At 38.8% G+C, this 20849-nt stretch overlaps 1 protein-coding gene across 9 annotated transcripts in view; it reads right to left on the bottom strand.

The window, feature by feature from the left end:
* Positions 1-20849, bottom strand: part of LOC129243566 (myocyte-specific enhancer factor 2) — a 119048-nt gene that overhangs the window by 70328 nt on the left and 27871 nt on the right. For all 9 annotated transcript variants that reach the window (XM_054880669.1, XM_054880673.1, XM_054880674.1 and 6 more), the window contains exon 2: positions 17126-17188. The gene's annotated coding sequence lies outside the window, so the exon portion shown is untranslated. The remainder of the gene's footprint in view (positions 1-17125; positions 17189-20849) is intronic.

Here is a 20849-nt window from a genome sequence, read left to right as displayed (position 1 = left end):
CTAAACGACATTCATCGGGAGACACATGCCTTCTTCCTAAACTCCCGATCTCTGAATGGCGCTATCGGAGTTCAACCACCACCTATTGCAGACGAAGCACTTCAGCTTCTTCGCGAGACCCGCGTAACTTTATCCCAATTGCGTTCTGGATACGGTAGCAGGTTAAACTCCTACTTATCCAGAATCGACCCCGACATACCCAATATATGTCCAGCAGTGAAGACACACCGCACGACACTAACCACCTATTCACATGCCTTTGAAACTTTCTCACCTAACACCCCTCCCCCTCTGGATCCAACATAAATACATCGCACTGGCAGGGTTTAGTAAGCTGCTATAACAACAACTGCAAAGTTTTCTGCACAGGCTCGAGATGTGGTGTAAGAATTCTTGTCAACTGTGCGACATATTATCAGAAACACAATCTCACACAGCTCCGGCTTCTTGAATGCGGTGTCATATCGAGAAGAAGAAATAAATATCTTCACCTGGTACAGTTGGAAGAGAGGCACAAACGGGCAGACAAACCCAGCACCTTCCTAGATTTAATGAACAGAATTGGGCTTGGATTAGGTTTCGTGAAGGATAGAGTAGATTACAAAACGTACAGAAAGATTTCAGGGTACGAAGTATTTTACAGTGGAGGTGTAAACCGCCATTCATTCATTCAACTTCTCATTTCGCTGAGTTTTTACATCTTCAACTTCCCAGCATTTATATGGCACTTTTTTCTCGAAAAATGTTTAATGTGCCACGACTTCAGATTTTTACGAAATTTTTCAGCGAATCTTTTGCCATCGCCTTTTTCTTTTCTACCCTGGCTGCACATGCAGAAAAGAAGCAGATGCAGCGAAGGAGCATTCCGGCGGCAGTAAGTCACAGTTAGCACACATTAGTTCCCGCAGTCGCAGGCGTTGAAAGAGGCAGTAAAAAACAACCAAACAGCCAGCCAGTAGGCGTGCAGCATATGTTGCATCAATGCAACGACGACTGCGATCACGGCTCACGCTTGTAACTTGTAACGCATATTGCAGACATGTGTGTCACATTCGCGCCTTGAGTGGCGGAGCCGCCGCAGTGAGTGTTGTTGTACATAACACTGACGCATACCGTGTTTTATCTTTGGTTTTTGTTGTTTGCCTCTGTAGGTACACAACATTTGCACATGCGTAAGTGGTGCATCCAGTGACGGACAATGTGTGCGTAATGAACTCAGAGTCGGGGCAAAGGAATCCACCTAAAAAGGACTAGCTAACGGCATATATGCCACGGAGTAGAGGAAATAAGAAGTGCAAGCAATTAATAGCAAATACCACAAAGAAACAACAACAACGTTGGTTGCAATAAAATAACAACAAATTGTGAAATGCTGTGTTGTGCTGACGTCTCCAAGCTGTTCCATTGGTCTTTCTGCAATAAGGCACAGTGCAACTGCCCTCACGCAGCGTTTGCATTGACTTTTGTAATTTCAGCCACTCTTAGTAGAAGCCTTATAAGCATATAAGCAAATGCATGTGTATGTGGTTTCAAGCACATGTACGTACATACCAGCTACCTCCCTTTGTTCCACGGAATGACCACAACCGTCCGCATATCCGCTAAGAATTCAATGTTAACGAGCGATTGCCACAAAATCCTTAATGATTGTCGTGCACTGGTACTTAGGAAAACTAAAGTCTGTATGAGATTTTTGCAGTGACTCCCGATTTATTCATGGAATTCTGCTTCCGATAAAAGATGTTTCATTGATCGCATTAAAACCGCTGATATGCGTCATTCATCAAGTAATGTGACGAGTGGTTTCACAAAAAAATACACCTGAATGAAATCACCCATTGGAAATGTTCTCCAGAGCATTTCCGAAATTTGTAATCGAACACCAATATAATTTTTCTATCCAAATCTCTTTTATTTTTTTATTTAGTTCCCGTTCACTTCACGCATTTGTACCACATTTTGCTGTTTTTAAATGAAAAAGGTTTATAGAGGTGTTGAAAATATTTAATACTCAGCGCTTGTGTTTACTAGACCACGTCGAGCGTATGCATGCAGAAGCTTCAGCAAAGAATGTGTTCAGATGGCAAGTTAGAAGGCAACGACATAGGGGAAGACCATGCCTCCGATGGAAGGAGCAAGTCGACGGAGCCCTATCCTTGGTGTAACAAATTGGAGAAGGCGCGCGCAAAGCTGAGACGCATGGCAAGACTTGCTGCAGTGAGCCTTTATCTGGTAACGGGTTGTGATCCTTGAAAAAGACTCATGTTTGGAAATAAATAATTGTTGCTGAGAGCCAGATCTAGAAAATGTGGATAGCGGTGAATCAATTCTTAGCGTAATATGATCAAACAGTAACAACAACATTAAAGTAGAACTCAAACTTCAGTTACATGTAACGAACTCATAGTTCCACTAGCCGGCTTTAAGTGGCAATAGCAGGGCCTGAAAAATTTAAGGCCAGGAAGCAAATAAGCTGCGGGCTCAGCAATTCAACTAAAAAACCATTATGCGATAGAATTTTTAACTTGGAGGTGTGGGAATTTGATGGGCCTTTTTCGAAAACTTTCGGCTAATTCTTTGTAGAAGAAAAGCAAATTATTTCTGGTAAATTTATGCGAATGGATGGTTTCGTGTCTGTTGATGGTTTCGTGTCCTGGCTTGTCGCAAATATCTGGAATCAGTCTTCTTCTAGGCCCAACGACCAGACAAGTAGGTGCTAACTATGAGAATTGATAAACAAAGCAAGTATTTTAAAGCGTCAGACAGAATCTACTACCAGAAGAAATTTTTAGAATCAAAGGCCAGCGCTAAACTCTTCTTCTGCTTTTCAACTGTCACATGGGTGTAATATTCTCGATCATCTCCATATGGAAGATATCTAAAAGACGCGAGGCTTGCGACAAATGCTCACATATGTATGTATGTAAATTCATCACTTACTGAAACATATCAATCAGAAACTTTTCCATAATTCCAAAGAAATCTTCAAAACTTATTTCGCTCGAAATATATTTGTATGTATTGCAATCGTGACCACTTTTTTAGCCTGCAGTCACTCTTAATTACTTTGCAATTACGAATTCGAAATATTAAGGACGAACCAAATGACAAAGAAGCAATTCGAGGTGAGAAAGACAACAAAACAAGGGTACATAAAGAAGCACAAAGAATAGCAATGAATGGCGGCATAAAGAGCAACGAATCCAACGATAAAACTCGTCATTTGGAGAGGATAATCGCTGTAATATTCCACGAAATTACCCAATTTTCCAACTCACAAACGAGCTAACAATTTCTGTCATTTCCCATTTCAATGAATCTGCACCATCTTCTTCTGCACTCCAATCCATCAGTTGGAGGCAGCTCGAACGGTCTTTTCGTTCTTGCTTTCCGTTCTCGTTGCTTTCGGTATGCGTGTGGTTTGTACGGATTCCGTTGGCGGGTAATTAAATCAATTTTATTCCTTATACTTCCACACATAATTAGAAAAAAATATGCAAAGTAGCGTTTCGATAAGTTTTGGAAATGAGAAATGGGGAAATCAACAGATACCGATATCAAATGCATATCAAAGTACAAAAAACTAGAGCCAGGAAATCTAAGAAGAACTCGGGTGTGTGTGTGTGTGGCGTTTTAGACAAATTGAATAACGAGGAGAAAAACGCCTACGCAACATCCGAGGCACCTGTCTTTCTGTTATCACACTTGTGATGGCAGCCAAAGGAACCTGACATAAAGTTTCAAATAGTCGTACACAGAGAAAAAAATTTGAAAAATTTTGAATAGTAGCTAATGACTGGTTTTTGTTGTAATAGTATAAAACATCATAAACAGCTAGGGAATAGTGCTAAATTATCAGCTAGCGGCCGACTAATATCTGACGCTTCAACTAGATTACCGAGATTTGAAGACAAGAGGAGCAGAGGCTAATTCGATAGGCACAAACTGCCACACACCACTGTCTCACTTAATTTTTTGAGTGTTGAAGTTGCACGTGTAGTGTTTTTTGGTCAAAACTTTGGTGTTCTCATTGAACAAAATCAACTGCCTTTTAGTAAAGAATATCACAATCCAAAAATTTTATAAAAATGTTACTCACCACGAGCAAACACTAACAATTATGAAAGAGGAGACTGTACTTGTTCTGAGGGTCGCACCTTTGTTTTATGGGCGATTCAAGTTTCAGCATTTTGGTCAAATGTGCAATTGATTTAACGAAAATATAATGCATAAACTCACTTCAAATATAATTCCTGTCCTCAGACTTCTACAGTAGAATTTAACGAGGAATTTTCTGTAGTATATTTTAACCCTAAGGGCAGTACTTCCTTCGATTTTCCTTTAAGTCTTTCCTCCTTTGATTTTCTGTAGAAGACTCTTTCCATATTCATCTGACAAAGAAGGAACGCAAAAGTTTCACATTCAATGACATTCTGATACCCATGTCTTGAAATGTGGTAAGGAGATTGTCAACATTTTCCTTGTATTCTGGATCTGGCTCATTCCCTAAGAATGTCGTTATTACCCTATCCAAAAAAAAGAAACGCATTTTTCCCATATCATTTAGTTTATGGTGAAATGTCGTGTGTTCTGCTGTTTCCGAGCAGAATACGCTTCCGACGTGGAAAAAACCATTACTAACGTGACTCCATGCAGAGAAAGTCTTGGAGTAATTTCTAAGGATTTCATAGGGCGCTACGTAGATCCCAAAGGCAACAGTAAGCTAAATAATAATAAATCGAGGAAGTCAGACAAAATTTCAAGTGTAACAATCATTCAAAGCACAAAAACAACTACAGGTAGTAAATATATGGAATTGCTTTTCCCATTCATGAGCTGGCGGGCAGAGTGTGGGCGGAATAACAGCGAAAACATTTTTACGTTTGATTGAAATTGAAAAGGGCAAACGTGCAAACGACCTAATGGAAGATGGAAATTTTAAGCAGAGAAACCAGAGTAGCAGGCAAGCAGGAGAGAAGCAGTTCTGTGACAGTTTCGACTTGAAGTTGCAAGGTGGCGGGCGAGTAAACAAAATCACCGTGTTAAAATGCGGCTGCTGCACAGCATGGCTACAAGGTGTTCGTGCACACACACATACATAAAAACACTGCCGATTTGGATTGGCTATCCGCGTTCAACGATAAAACGACTTAAACTGAGACTTGTGGGGTAGCACTAAAAAAGCACACAAAGATTTTCCTTGCGCAAATTTCTTTCTTTTCTCTTTTTTCTCGAGGCAAATTTTTTTCTTGCTGCTTTGTTGCTTTCTTTTGCAAACGTATTTTGCACCATTTTTACTCTCAACCGCAAGTAATATAAACACCGCCAGAAAGCGACGGCATTAACATGACAGTCGTCCTGTCAGTGTGGCGCGTTGCTGAACAGTCAGTCGTTCGGAAAATATGTTGCCCCAAAAGTTGGATGGCTTGTAACGGTGAGCGACAGGTAGTGAGCAATGCCACCAGTAGACATCCGGAAAGTGCTTTGTCATACACTCGCCTAAACGAAAAGATTGATGGGAAGCTCATGAATTAATTTGAGTTAATGGAAGATTAATTTGGAATTGAGTAAATTAAGCGCATTCGCTGGGCAAATAATGCTTTGCAGGTAAACATACCCTGAGGAGCTTTTAAGTACCACAATTCAACTGAGCGGATATCTAAAAGCAATTAAGGTACGACAAGCTATCAATAGTTGAACTATTGGAATTTTTGCTCATTTGAGGTTGATTTTTTTCACCATACATACAGACCAATTTTTCCCACGCTCTTGAAGTTTTATTCATTCTCGCATGAAATTTTACCAAATTTTTAACTTTAACCAATGATTTGAGGTTAAGTCGACTTTTCTAGACACTCTCTGATTCTGCGGACATTGTCATGATTTTTTCCGGATGCGGACTGTAGAACAGTAATATTTGCTCTGAATAAGCGACTTTTTTTCGAAAGCTTTGAAATTAGGAAGAGTTTCAAACAATTAAACTTCTGGTCACCTTAACTCTGATTTTTGACTTTTTTTCTCTAATTCAAGTTTTTTCTGATTTTTCTCGATTTAATCCAACAAGGATTGAAACTATGCGGGAGTCGTTTGAAAAGTCCGTGCAAACATAAAAACTACTTAATTGTTTGGGGTAAACCTTTTCTATTTTTCGACATGTCTTTTAGGCTTCTACACTTCATCCAAAATTGTTCGAGTTTGTTAATCCCTTCCGAATAATAGGATTTGTACAAGTCTGAAAAATAGCCATTCATTTCTGGAATCACGTTTGAATAAAATCTTTTTCGCGCCAACCGTTTCTTCAAATTGGGAAACAAATGGAAGCTCGAGGCATCCGAGGGAGCTAAGTCTGGAGAAGAGCGGTGATGTTAAACGAAATGCAGCCCCATTTCCATAAATTTTACGACCAAAACAGCTGAGGCGTGAGCTGGTGCGTTGTCGTAATGGAAAAGGAAAACCACTCGACTTTCTCGATTCAAACACAAAAAAATAGACCGATCTAGCTGAAACTTGTTGAGTATTCTTCCAGAGATGCTACTAACAAAACATAACCAGTAGTGCCATATCTCTGCCTGTGCAAAGACTTTTCAAATGACCCTCTTGGACTAAAGATAAGAAGGTGTTCAGACCTTTAAATGTATAAAGTATTAAAATAGCCAGGGACAACATACATATATGCTAGATAGACCATGGAAATATAAATCTAAATTTGTAGCAACTTTTACGGCACAGTGACCGCTGGGAAATACATATATTGGCTATTCAGCCGAATTCCTCCTCCTATTTGTGGCGTGCGTATTGATGTTGTTTCACAAATGAAGGGACCTACAGTTTTAAGTCGACCCCGAACGGCAGATGTTTTTATGAGGTGCTTTTTGAAGGCAGAAATACACTTGGCGGTTTGCCATTGCATTCCGAGAGGCGGCCGCAATTTGAAAAAAACTTTTTCTTCATTTTGGTGTTTCACCGGGATTCGAACCTACGCATTCCGAATGGTAGTCACGCACCAACCCATTCCGCTACGGCGACCGCTGGCAAATAATGGCTGCAAAAATAGGCCTTCCTTATAATAAAACCTGCTGTTAATAAAACTTGAGGCTGTTAAACACCCGATAGCAAGAAAACTAGCCATGATTTCCCGAGAGAAAGCCCAAATATATACCTATGAAATGAGACTAGGAGTATTTTTAAACCTTCCCAAATGTCTTGTTTTTTTTTCGTCTGTCATCTGTCAAAAATATTCAGTTCATTGTGTGTTACGTTTCATACAACAATGCATTTTTGTCGCTCTTAAAAATGTCGAATTTCGTGCCTTCAAACTACGATTTGTGGACATCGTTGATTTTCTGTTATCAATTGAAGAAAAACGTTTCTCAAGTTCATCAAATGCTTATAGAAGCTTATGGTGGACATGCTCTAAATAGAGCACAGTGCTTCAGGTGGTTTGAAAAATTCCGAAGTGGTGATTTTAGCGTGGAGAACGAGGACCGTGGCCGGCCACCGAAAAAGTTTGAGGACGCCGAATTGGAAGCATTGTTGGATGAGGATGATGGTCAAACGGAAGAAATGATGGCAGAGCAGTTGGGAGTGAAACTATTTCCAAACGTTTGAAAGACATGGCCATGATTTTAAAGGTCGGAAGATGAGTGCCGCATGAACTGAGAATGTGACAATGCACCGCCACATCGAACATGAGCGACCCGGGAATTGGTGGAGACATACGATTGGGAACCGCTAGTGCATGCGGCTTAGGTACTCACCAGACTTGGCGCCTTCCGATTATCATTTCTTTGAATCGATGGGCCACGCACTTTCCGAGCAGCGCTTCAATTCTCACAAAGAAGTCAAAAAATGGCTCGATGACTGGTTTGCGTCCAAAGGCGGCCAATTTTTTTGGCGGGGCATCCACAAATTGCCTGAGAGATGGGAAAAATGTGTCGCTAGCGATGGCTATTATTTTGAAGATTAAATTTGTAACCATTTTTTGTTAATAAACGTTTGAAATTGAAAAAAGTCAGTATTTTTAAGATGAAGCCTGATCGGTAAGTATGAGGTATGGCAAAGAAGAGACTTATTTATTAGAGGCGACCAACCAAATAACGCTAGTGAGAGCCACAAGCCGATATTCGGGTTTGAGGGAGTGCACGCTTCAAGACTTGTGGTTCCATTCAAGAATTTAAAATGACGAAATGCAACAGAGACTCACCTTGTGAGAACATAACGCGTAGTTCTATACTCATTTTTACACCACTTTCTAAACTCTAAAATTTCAGAATAGCATTTCCTCCTCGTTCACCAACCATCACTCATATCTATATATGTACATCTATGGCCTCTTAGACTAATCTGATTTTCTTATTATCAGTGGATTTTATTCGGTGCTAATATCTGCCACACTTAGAATCCGGTGCCTTTTCGCACACACCTACAAACATAGTTTTAACCTGGCAACAAATTTGATAAATTCAAACCGATAACTGTTAAATCTAGCATCAATGGAAAAAAATGGAAGAGGAGTTCAAGGAGGAGAGCAGAAATTCCATTCATAAATAGCACTTTAACTGCACAGCGGCAAAGTTACTAACAAAGAGTGTCTCATGAAATTTTAATTCGACATTTCAAGGTAAACGCGCGCACTACTTCAGCCGTCAGGTATCTGTGACAGGAGCAGAGGCAAAAAATTGGAATTGGGCATGATGGGTTGGATGATAAAACGTGAGTATACACACATGCACAGGTGGTCCCTACAAGCATACATAATAAATATATTTACGTGTATTTGTGAAGTGAGTAGGCAGTCGTAAACCTGCAGGCACTACGCCGCACGAGAGGAAGTAAAGTGAGCGACGTGGTGAAATCACTTTTGCAAATTTCATGAATGATACACTTTTCTCACTGAGTTGAAGCGACCTGAAAGAGCTTTGACATAAAGGTAAAAAATATAAGTATAGATATGCAATACGAATTTAACGTAGGCTGTAGCAGGGCAACATTAACTAATTAGGGAAATAGGAAGAACAAAGAGCGAAAAACGTCACACTGAAGTGTATCACTTTTTATGTGTATGTATGTGTGTACAGGTAGATTTCCATTTGTCAACGAGTTGCTTAAATGCGCTTCAAATTATTTTGATTGCCTCGAGTTTCTGATATGTTTCAATGCCACACATTTTTCAATGTAGCACACACGCTACTTCGCCTTGAAATATGCAACATCATGTTTTTTAATCTTTTTTCTAACTTCATGTATTGCTCGTGCATTGTGAACTTGAATGAATGGTAAAAGTTGTTTGCTTTTGAAATGAAAGCAACAGATTTAAGTTGCGGAGAATTTTCAAAGGTGTACATGCGTGCATGTGTATGTATTGTAAGGCAACATATAAATAATTTACATAGATTAATTTCAAAATGCAAGAATCATGTCAGTAAGAGATTAAACAATAGCAATTTAATATTCGAGCGAGTTTCAGGAGAAGTATCTGAGGGAGTTATCTCCAGCCCTACAGCTGTAACAGTTTCGACGCACTTTGGCACCAGACCTCCACGCACGTGACACATAAAGTGTCTGGTTAGCGCTTTTCCGCAAAACCGTGAATTGCTTCAAGGCTTCCCCACAGTTCGTTGGTAGGAAATGTTTGCTGTGCCCCTGCAGGTGCCTCCACTTCGAGAAATTCATCCGCTAAAATGAGTATCAGCAGACAATCAAAGCAGGTTGTTCTGTATTGAGATTTGATTTTTTTTCCTGATAAGAGGAAGATGATTTCCAATGCAACTAAACAAAGTAGTCGAAGCCGAAGCGAATCTAGCCTCGAAATTTTCCACAAGGAGGGGTTGAGCAGCAGATCAGCTAAGGAGAAGGTGTTAAGACGATTCCACCTCCTCGAGATAATTCCAAGTCACACAGCATGCACACCTAATGGATAGTGTTCTGTGAGCACACGCACGAAATTCGAGAACTGAGATTTTGTCAAACTCAGAAGATCCCTGGAATGCCTCCGATCCACACTTGGTCAGAAGGATTTTGCGACCGGCTGCCCTGCACTCGCTATATTGGCGCGAAGCCCATCTTTCTAGGAGCAGGTCGCAGGTGGTCAAGGGTATCCCAATCCGCTCCCTTCGTGGTGAAATCATCTCTCAGGTCGCTTGATGGCCAGCTCATCCACCTCACAGTTTCCCGCAATATGAGCAGCAACCCAGATGTGCCTTACGTCAAAGAATTTGGATGCAATCGAAAGTGAAGCCAGGTATTGTCTAACCAGTTTCCTACAGCACCATCATTCAACCGAGGGCCATAATTGCCACTTGGCTATCGCAGTAAATATTTACTTTTTTGACAGTTAATACGTAGGCCAGGCCAATCAGCTCTTCTTTGATTGCGACTACCTTTGGTTCAAATAAACTGCAGTGGTTGGGTAACCTGAATTTAAGTCTGATGATCTTTTTAACTATAGACAAGCACATAAAGGGTTTTCCAATAACAGGAATTATTTTGAATAGGATTGCGCTACCGAGAGACGATAAATGATTTTTTATGGACGGAATCGGATGGTATTGATCTGCACAACGTTTCCGGACCGTGGTATCTCTCGAAGAGGTGATCACAATTACGCCAAAAGCCCAGGGGGGATTCAAGACCTCAAAAATGGAATTCGTGTGGCTATCGAGGACACAGGGCAGCCACTTTGCAATTCGGTTATAGAAAATTTCATGAAAAGGATATTGTCCTGTAAGCGTGGTCGTGGTGGTTATTTGCCTGATGTTATTTTCCACTATTAACGGCATACCTTTCTCTTTGTAATGAAATACACATCCGATCATTTATATGATTTCTTTGAATATCAAAATAACACCTCTTATTGGAAAACCCTTTATTTAGTTATTAGACGAACTCCTGTTTTTGTACGATGCATTTTTCAATATAATAGCATAATTTAAGTCTTGGTAACCTGCATTCGCCTTCAGCTTACGATTTAAATTTTTACCTATAAAAGCTATCATGGATCGAAATTTCGCACATTATTTAAAACGCTTAGCGTTCTCGCATTCTATGGACTATCCGAGTCATAGATATTTCCAGTACCGCACTTGAGGAAGATAAATATTTCATCGCTCCTTAATCTAATACTAACACGCGAACGTTTCGTATGGACCTATAGCTAAATATCAAATTTCAAGCTTTAGCACGTGCGTAAAATTGGATTTTTTAAAGCAAAAAGCCCCACAAATGTCACATTTCCCATGCTCCTGTAGACCCATACAGCTATCAAGTTTGTTTAAGAAAGCACCAAGCGGCTGCCAAAGCCAAGCGACGGAAATTGAAATCGAAATGAAGTTAATAAATAAAAGGCAAATATAATAAATGGAAAAATGAGCACACAAAGGGAGGATGCGTAATGGGACTAGTGAAAATGGCAGGCGGTACAACGCGTGACTAAGCGCCACCGTCACACGGAAGCAGAATGGTTATAAAATGTTTAAGGCCCTTAAAAAGACTCCATCAACCGAAAATCGAATTGAAATGCTAAGCGAAACAAAGTGAAGCAAAAGCATTATGATTGCGGGAAATGCGAAAATGCGGAAAATGAATTCAAAGTATGTCAAAATGCTATAAGCGAAGAATCAAAGTTATATTTGATACAGAAAAAACGCTCAAGAACGAAAAAGTTGCTAAGAATAGAAATGAGAAGAATGAAAAGATTCGAATTTTGAATTATTACAAATGCAAAATGATGCTAAGCCGAACACGCACAAAGCGGCGACAAAAAGGTAGCAAAGAAGGTAACAAATGTATGTAAATCGGTTTATAAGGCACAGGAGTAAAAAGGGGATGCAATCGCGATTGGTACAAGCCACATAATAAGAATAAAAAAAATAGTTGGGTACTATTAGGATTTAATTGTATGGAAAATTCGCAACGAAATATTGCATAAAATACCCTAAATCAAAAACAATAAAATCAAGGCAGCCCATTTTACTCTTCGTTCACTTTTCTCTCAGTCCACCCACTCGCATGTCAATTATTGTACTTGGTACCCACATCAAATGGTGATGCCGCCACTGACATGGGATTGACCTGTGCACACAGCCTCTATGCCGAAAATTCTTTGCCACCGTCGGAGGCCGCATGCCAATCAAGCGAGTCGTAGATCGGCGCAATCTGTGTCAGCTACTTTGGATACGTACATTGGCACAAATCAATTTATTACTTTGTCAATGGAGCCACACTGAGCGAGTGCTAAAAGTCCTCTACAGTTGTGCAAGTATGTAAAAGGTGTCCGGTGGCAAAATTTGGAATTAAATGCGAAATTTAAAAAACGGCTAATGATAAAAATTAATTTCAACAACTGTTACAAAGAAGACAAGTGGGAGTTTTTTTTTAATTATTTCCTCTAACTGGTGACCATTACGTCGGAAGGCAAGGAAGAAATCTCGCAATATCGCCATGATCGTGGGCGGCGTGGTGCCATCTTGCAGAAACCATGTGTGTGTCGCTCATTATTGCTAGAAGATACTCATGTAGCATACGCCGTTTACGGAAATTTGTTTACGCTTGACGATTTTCAAAAAAATACGGTCCAATTATTCCACTGTTTGACAATGCACACCAAACCGTCACTTTGGGACTGTGAAGTGGCGGTTGATGTTTTATAGTTGGTTTTGTCTTTTAAGTAACCAATAACGGCAATTTTACTTATTTCCACTTTCACTTAAATCAAAGCGGGTTTCATCACTCAAAAATATTGCATTTGTCTTACAGAAATTGTAATCGTTAGCGGTGGAGACATCTAAGGAGAGAAATCTAAGATCCTTCCTAAATATCTCATGCAAACAATTTTTGGAAGTCCCAGGACAGCCGCTCTCTTGCGCACAGTCTCACGCGGATTAGCTGCGCAAACTTTTAGCAGTTTCACTAAGTCTCAACGCCCGGCTGGGTCCCGGGCGTGCATTGTTTGTCACCGAACTTGTTGCTCGGAGCCTTCGCACACATGAACGAAGCAGTTGCATACGAATCGTTGACCTTGAAATTCCGCCCGTCCACTGCTACGTCGAACTAAATAACCCGCACAAATAACAAAACTAACTCGGCCCATCCCCGCTTGTACTCTTATCGAGTAGGGAGAAATTTTAAATTTGAAACCTAATTCAGCCACCGAACACCCTGTACCTACACCGACATACCTAGCACATACATAACATGTCCATGTGCACTAGTTTTTCATCGAAATATTTTAATATAATTATTGACGTTTGATATTCGAACTGGCTTCTTCCTTTTCGTTGGGAGATGTATAGGAAACCGAAGTGCCGTGCCACCCTACTGGGTACTTTGAGCTCACTCTTGCGTGGGAGTCAGAGCGTTTGGGTCCAAGACCGGATGGCATGACATTTTGGGGCAAATAGCATGAAGATTTATATTTTCTTTGCCTCACCTAATGGAAAAATTACATTTGACTTTTGGATAATAGAGAGGAGTAAAAGTTTGGACATAGAATTAATGAATAAATTAGCTCAATATTTATTTGTGAGAATTGGCGAGTGCGTGATTGTAAGTGTGGTAGAGATTTCTAAGAAATATACGTACATATGTAAGTTTCAATTGACTGGTAAAGAATTCGATATCTCATGGAGCCAACTCAAGCAAAGAGAGAAATCTACTAAAGTTTGGACGTTTACATTTATATAAAACAGAATACATTTTCACGGATACGCCCATTTAACGCGAGTTTTCTAACAGAATCTAATCAAAAAAAGATTCGTGCCAATTTTTTATATATTTTCCAAATATTTCTACTGCTTTCGATGCATCACTTCTCTGCTCACCAAGCGGAAAATTTGTATGTGAAAGCAATAATAGTTGAGCGATATTCCAAAAACTTTGTTTTCAACCTCTTAGCTCACGTGCGACATGCTTGGGTCAGTGCTTCCAAGTGCAAGAAGAAATATTTTACGGATCATGCTTATTTTTTTCCAATTTAATAGTTCATTGTCCATTTGTTTATTTTTAGATGTATTTTGCCTCGTTGTCTTTTCTTTGATCACAATAAATATGATAATTACTTTACCATTTTTCTCAGCGAACTGTCACAACTGTCAGTGCTGCCAATTATATGTTTTTTGTTTTGCTCACTGCTCACCAGGTGGTTGGTAAATCGAAAGCAGTGAATAGTTGCTCTAAATGTCATTTAGTATTCAGAGAGAAAGGGAGTGGAATTGGTTAGAGTGTAATTCCAAGATCGAAGATAGCAACATCACTTAAGCGCTGATTTAATTGTAAATTATTGAATGATACTCGTATTTCTCTCAGTGTACATCTAACATGCAAGCGCACGCAGCGTCCATTTCCCTGAGACACTTTGGTTTAATATCTTTATTATTCCACAACTACACGCACGCCACGCGGAGAAAGTATAAGGATTCTTACCTATGTAGGTATGTATAAGTACATGCTTGTACTCTTACGTTCATATGTCTGCGCTATGTACTTATGTATGTCAATGTACACATTTGTATGTATTCATCCATTCAGTCAGCTGTGGACAGACAAGAGCCAGCAAGGTGAATGTAGTGCATCGCTTCATACACAAATATATTATATATCAATATACGAGCGTATGTACGAGTATGCATGTTTGTATGTATGTATGTCTGCGCACAGATATACATATATATACTTCTCCAAACAACTGATGTGCCACGTGTCGTGGCTTTTCCAAGCATTCGTCCAACAAAGCGCATGAAACGGAAAATCACTAACGTAAATTACATAAAAAATGAAAACAAGCACACGAGAAGCAGCAAACAGCAGTCGAACCAGCTTTGAGCACTTTTTTTACGAGGAGCAACAGTTTTATTGTATTAATACTACTTGCGTGTGATTGAGGTGGGAGTTGCAGTCTTTAAGCAAATGCGGCAGAGGTTAAAGTAATATTTTAAGATTTATTACATAAAGCAATGTCTGAGTATTGAGTAGCCCTAAGAAGATCTCACCAGCTTTAAAGTGAGGTATTTGAACTAAAGATGTCTCTCTTTTTCGTCATTTCTCAATTGAAAGTGATATAATACTTTGCGGTTGTCCGATTGGCACAATAAACTTCGAATCATCATTTTTGTATAACCCGAATAATGTTTCCCTTCGTCATCTGTGATCAACCTAATATTGTATTTGTAGTGTTATCCCCAATCAGCTGGTATTTTAAAAAGGTATCTTTTCAGGCTCAAAAACTAAAATAAAAAAATAAATTGATCGCCACGAGGAAAGTATGAAGTTTGTTAAAAAAGAAGATGATTTTTCAAATCTAAAACTCTTTACCTTGTTAGTTAGTAACTCGTATCGAACGCTTCTTAAGACGCGAGCTGGCTGGATTTCGTCGTCACAAGAGCTGTATTGACCAAACCAGCACTCTTCGCATCATAGTACCATAGAACAATCAGGTGAGTGGCGCTCACCACTTTACATGCTCTTATTATGCTTTAAGAAGACATTCGACACAATCAAAAGAGAGACAATATGGCTGGCGTTGAATAGAAAGGAAGTTCCCCCTAAGATAATTCGCTCATCAGAGCCCTTTATGTGAACTCCGAACTGGCAGTAGACGACGTCATGAGCCAATTAACTGGGCACAAAAGAGGCAACGTATGGAGTTTCACCCGATATCTTAAGGATCAGGTCTTTGCGGATAGCATCGGCCTGCTCTCTCACAAAATCATTGACATGCAAGCGAAGACGGATAGACTAGGCGCGTTGGCACGCACTGTCGGACTGGAACTCTATGAAGTCAGTAATATTGTGCAGAAGTGAAACATGGCTGATTTCAAACACCCTCACACAGAGGCTACAATATTTCGTCAACGAATGCCTTCGCATCATCTGTAGAATATTCTGGCCGAACACCATCAGCCACGACGCGCTGGGAGACCAACAAATGAGGAACCCATCCTATGGCAAATCAAGCGCAGAAAGTGGCGATGGCTATATTACTCGTTTAGAAAACCACCAGATACCATCACAAGAATGACACTGGACTGGAATCCGTAAACGAACAGAGGTCGCGGTCGGCCAAAAAATATTTAGAGAAGGTCGATGTTGCGCGAGCTAGTAGATGCCGACATCAGATAGGACGACGCAAAAACAACAGCCTAGAACCGTTTACGAAGGAAGAGTCTTGTCGGAGTCCTATGCTTCCGAGCGGAGTGAGCAAGGAAAAAAATTGTTAGTAACTACATATGCTCCGAATACTTATTGACATTAGTCGCGTTCAATCCCACAAAAATTTACAAGTAGGCGTTCGTAAACACCAATGAGTCGAAAATTGAGAGAGCTGCCACCTCGCTTGCAAGATGCAAAAGAAAAGTTCATTTTGTACTGGAGAAATTTGAGCCAATGAAAATTATCATTCGCGAAATCAAACGATCTGTAAGGGTTTGCTTGAACTTTTTGTAGCCATACAAATTTATTTTTTGCAGAATCTGGTCTTTTGTGTCTGTCTTCTGTTCTTGTGCCGTTTTGAAATTTGCAAGTTATATGTAGTATAAATAGATCAATTTTTTGGATAACACAAATTTTTTCAAATAAATTCTGTGGATATGGTCTATTTGCAAGTGATATAAAATTTTTCGTTCCTTAGCTTTTTTACTTTTTCTTCTCTATGGGAAAGAATTTTCGCAACGCTCTTGAATTGGATTGATGGCTAATTTTGTTATCGAACGCTACTACTATGAACCATTTTGAATTTAATTGTTTTTGCCAGATACTAGGAGTAGAAATGTTTGAATTTGCTTTGCAATTTTCGTTTAAATTTTTACTAAAGGAAATGTCGCCCAAGCATCGCTAAGCAGCTGTTGGATGACGTCAAGAACTGGGGGTCTGCTCTGCAAAGCGATGCGAAAGGAAATTTAGTATTTTATATAGCAATATCGCCTTTAAACATATATCTTAGAAATATAATTTGAATGAAACGTAACTACATTGTCAACGTTTTTTTTCCGACTACAGACAACAAATTGTGTTTGTAATATAACTGGTTTATTATTTCTGGATTCCAAATTAATTTGAAGCAGACAAGATACATTTCATTAATAAGTGGGTGGGTCACAATGGACTAGAACTATATTTTTATTATTTTACTCACCTTTGAGAGTAGTTGATTTGTAGCTATTAAACTTTTTCAGGAATCGAAATCCAGAAACGTATGCTAAAAGTAAAAAAAGAAAATAAAATTGAAATAGAGTCCTTTTAAAGTAAGAGAATATAACTAACTGGGTTCAACCAGAAAGACTACGCCCTATTGGAAATTTTTTTTGCTTCTTTATTCTTATTTCTTAACCTTTTGGATTTTACATTTGTAATAGTTTCTTTTCAGAAATTGCACCCAGTTGAAGGTGGAAAATCTGGAAATGCTTCTCAAATCGAGAAGCCTCGAAAATTACTCACAAGCCCCGCAAAAAATTGTATATATTCATTCTTTCCGCTCCACAGTGAAGCATAGGGCCAAAAAAATTAGTATATGGTAATTAATTTATTTCTACATAAAAACAACCGCAACTAATTTCTCACACGTTTTGCGCATTTTGCAGTTGATTAACAAGAGGGAAAACCACCACGAGTTCATTAATAGATCAATGAAACAGCCAACAACAAATGCCTCTACAGTTCATTCATAAAAACCGTAAACACACGTATCATTAAAAACGTCACGAAAATCTGTCTCGAAGAGTAATGTTTCTTCAAAGATACTTTTCTAAATATTTAAATTTATCTCTTTTATTAAAACATCCAAATAACAAAAAAAAAACATAGACTCAGATGTATAATTATATCTTATCCGAGTAATAGATTTAAGTGTTGCTGTTGTTCAATTATTTTAGTTTTATTGAGCTACACACACATAAACAAACGCAAGAAGGAAAAGCGTAGCTATATATAGAGTGGGCCATCTAAAATTTGCTTTTTGAATCGGCTATAAAAACAAAACTAATCAATATTTTTTCAAACTTTTCTTTTATTTTGAAGATTGAACATTGTCATTTATGAATGAAAAATAATATCATTCAAATGACTGCCACGACTGGCTTTACAGTAGGCCATTCGATCAACCCAATTTTTAAGCACATTTTCGATTGTTTGGGCTCCAATTTCATGAATGGCAACTTCGATTTCGTGTTTTAAAGCATCAATCGTCCTGGATAGTTCGCATAGCATTTGTCCTTAACGGCTCCCCACAAAAAATAGTCCAACGGGCTTAAATCTCAGCTCCGAGGCGGCCAATTGATATCGGAATTCAAAAACGGTAGCCAAAAGTTCGAGTGTAACTTTGGCAGTGTGACAAGTTGCACCGTCCTGTTGAAACCAAATGTCGTCCACGTCATCCTCTTCAATTTTTGCAAACAACTCGTTGAGCATGTCACGGTAACGCTCGCCATTTACTGTAACCGCGGCTCCTCGCTCGTTTTCGAAAAAAAATGGCCCGATGATGCCGCCAGACCAAAAACCGCACCAAACAGTGACTCGTTGTGGATGCATTTACTTCTCTACAGTAACGTGTGGATTTTCTGAGCCCCAAATCCGACAATTTTGCTTATTGACGTAGCCACCGATCAAAAAAGAAGAAGAAGACTCACCACTTTGGAAATAGGTTTTCAATATTTCCCAATTTAGTTCAAGCGTATAGCGTCCCATTCGTAAATATCAAACCTTTAAGTAAATTATGAACACATTTGACATGTCATTTGTGTTACCATTCTCAAAAAAATAGGTGGTTCAAAAAGCAAACGCTATATGGCGCACCCTTTATTTATATTTTCAACTTTACCATGCAAATAATTGGCATCCTTATACGTACATTTGTGCCCATAATAATGAAAGAGGTCTAAGTCCTATATTTCTTGTTTCGAGATGTTTAATGAAATGCATTTGAATAAATTGAAAAATATTGTTTTTAAAGTTGGAATAGACTTAGCCCATTTTAAAAATTAACTAAATGTCTTGTAAATGATTTAAAGTTCGAAAGACCCATGAGTTTTATTCGAAGCAATAACATATAACAATAATAATGAAGTAATTCTAGAACGTTTATTAATTATTTTAAAAAAGTAATGCATTTTTATATTTTCGAGTTTTTATTATTCTTAAAATGTTCCCGAAAAACTAGAATAAACACGTAATATCTTTATGTTTTTCTTCCGTTACTGGTCTATTGGCGTATAATGGAAGTAGCTTAGAATTGCAGTATATTTTTGGCCTTCCTCTTTCAGGTGAAATAACCAAAACGTGAAATTTAGAAACATCTAAAGAAGTTTTATAAAATATTTTATACGGTTCGATTTTCAAAAATCTCATTTATTGTATTTATTGTCAAGACAGATTCGCCCACAATGTTTGTTTACCCGTCTTGGTGTTAACTCTTCTAGTGAATTCATGCAAATAATATCCGACATTCGTTTTATCGAAAGTGTGTTTCTTCTTCTACACTTTTCTATTAATTCATAACAATGCTCAGGGTTGTACAAGTAATTTGTTCTTTTATTTTCATTTCTATCAGCCCAAAATCACGGTCATTCGGTAAAAAGGTATGACCCGATACCAACAATTTATGGTCCATTGTTTCAATACTTTTATTTGATGACTGAGCAATTTTCATCCATGCCAGTGCTACTTTAATGTTACGATTTCGGCCTGAAATACATGACTCCACTTCCTCTCCAACTTTCTGTGAAGTTGTGGTTTCATCCCACACATACATCTTGACACAGTTTTCAGGGAGATAAGTTTGATCGCCAAAAAATCGCCTTTTGAGGAAAGTATTTTTACCCAGGCTCTGGAGTAGGATTTGAAATTAAGTCCATAGGTAAAAAGTGATTTAATATGAACGTTGCACTTTGAGAGCATCTGGATTTTCTGGCATAATTTTAAAATGGCATCTATTTCGCTATTTCTAAGTTTGAGTCGCAGCAATGGCATTAATGAGAAGGGTATTGAGTACCTACCCGAGTATTCATAATGTGTGCACATATATATGTTTGTATAGCGAAGCGAGTATGTAATCATTTTGACCTCCTCATCAGCTGCATGCTAGCCTCCTACCGAGTCAAAGTAAACTCATATTTCTGCTACACACACAAATCTATCACATAACAACATCGGAACGCCCAAATCCAATTCGATTTGTAATGCCATCGAGCTAGTGAGTAAATCTTTAATCACGCACTCCAAAATGACAAAAACAAAAAAAAAAAACATAAAAACATAGTCAGATTTCAAATATTCCAGCCATTAACGCAGATGGGATGGTTGTAGCTTTGCATGAGTCCAACTCGGTAGATGGCAGAAAAAGGCATTTATAAGAACAGTAACTGAAGAGCAGACGAACAAAAGGAAAAATAATAGCAACAAAAACAAAAACAACATCAACCAACAGCACCACTAAAACAAACGAAAGTGAGGCCATCGAACATGCCACCATTTACTACTGAGTGTCGAAGCGAAGCAGCAGCCCCAGTGGCGCAGATTAACACCAACAATGGATTGAAAGTTGAAAGGATACTATAAATCTTTGTAACAGTATTACTCACAAGCAAGTACACTAGTTTGAAAACAAATTCCTTCGTTGCGGTCTCGAGCCGCAGCATTTGCGTGTAGATTCGCGCATTCGCACAAATGCTTTAGGTGCATACATATGCATACATACGTATAAATATATATTGTATGAATGACAAGAACAAGCAAACATTGTTGTAGCCCTCGGACTCAATTTCTTTAACACTTTCCAGCTGTTGGGGACATTTGAGAATTGTCACATGAAGTAAATCGCTAAATTACATTTGACAGTACAACACAAATAAACAGAAAAACTTAGT

This window comes from Anastrepha obliqua, chromosome 4 (genome assembly GCF_027943255.1).
Source record: "Anastrepha obliqua isolate idAnaObli1 chromosome 4, idAnaObli1_1.0, whole genome shotgun sequence".
Classification (NCBI taxonomy): domain Eukaryota; kingdom Metazoa; phylum Arthropoda; class Insecta; order Diptera; family Tephritidae; genus Anastrepha; species Anastrepha obliqua.
The sequence above is the reverse complement of the archived record's forward strand: the minus strand, read 5'-3'. Positions and strand labels throughout refer to the sequence as shown.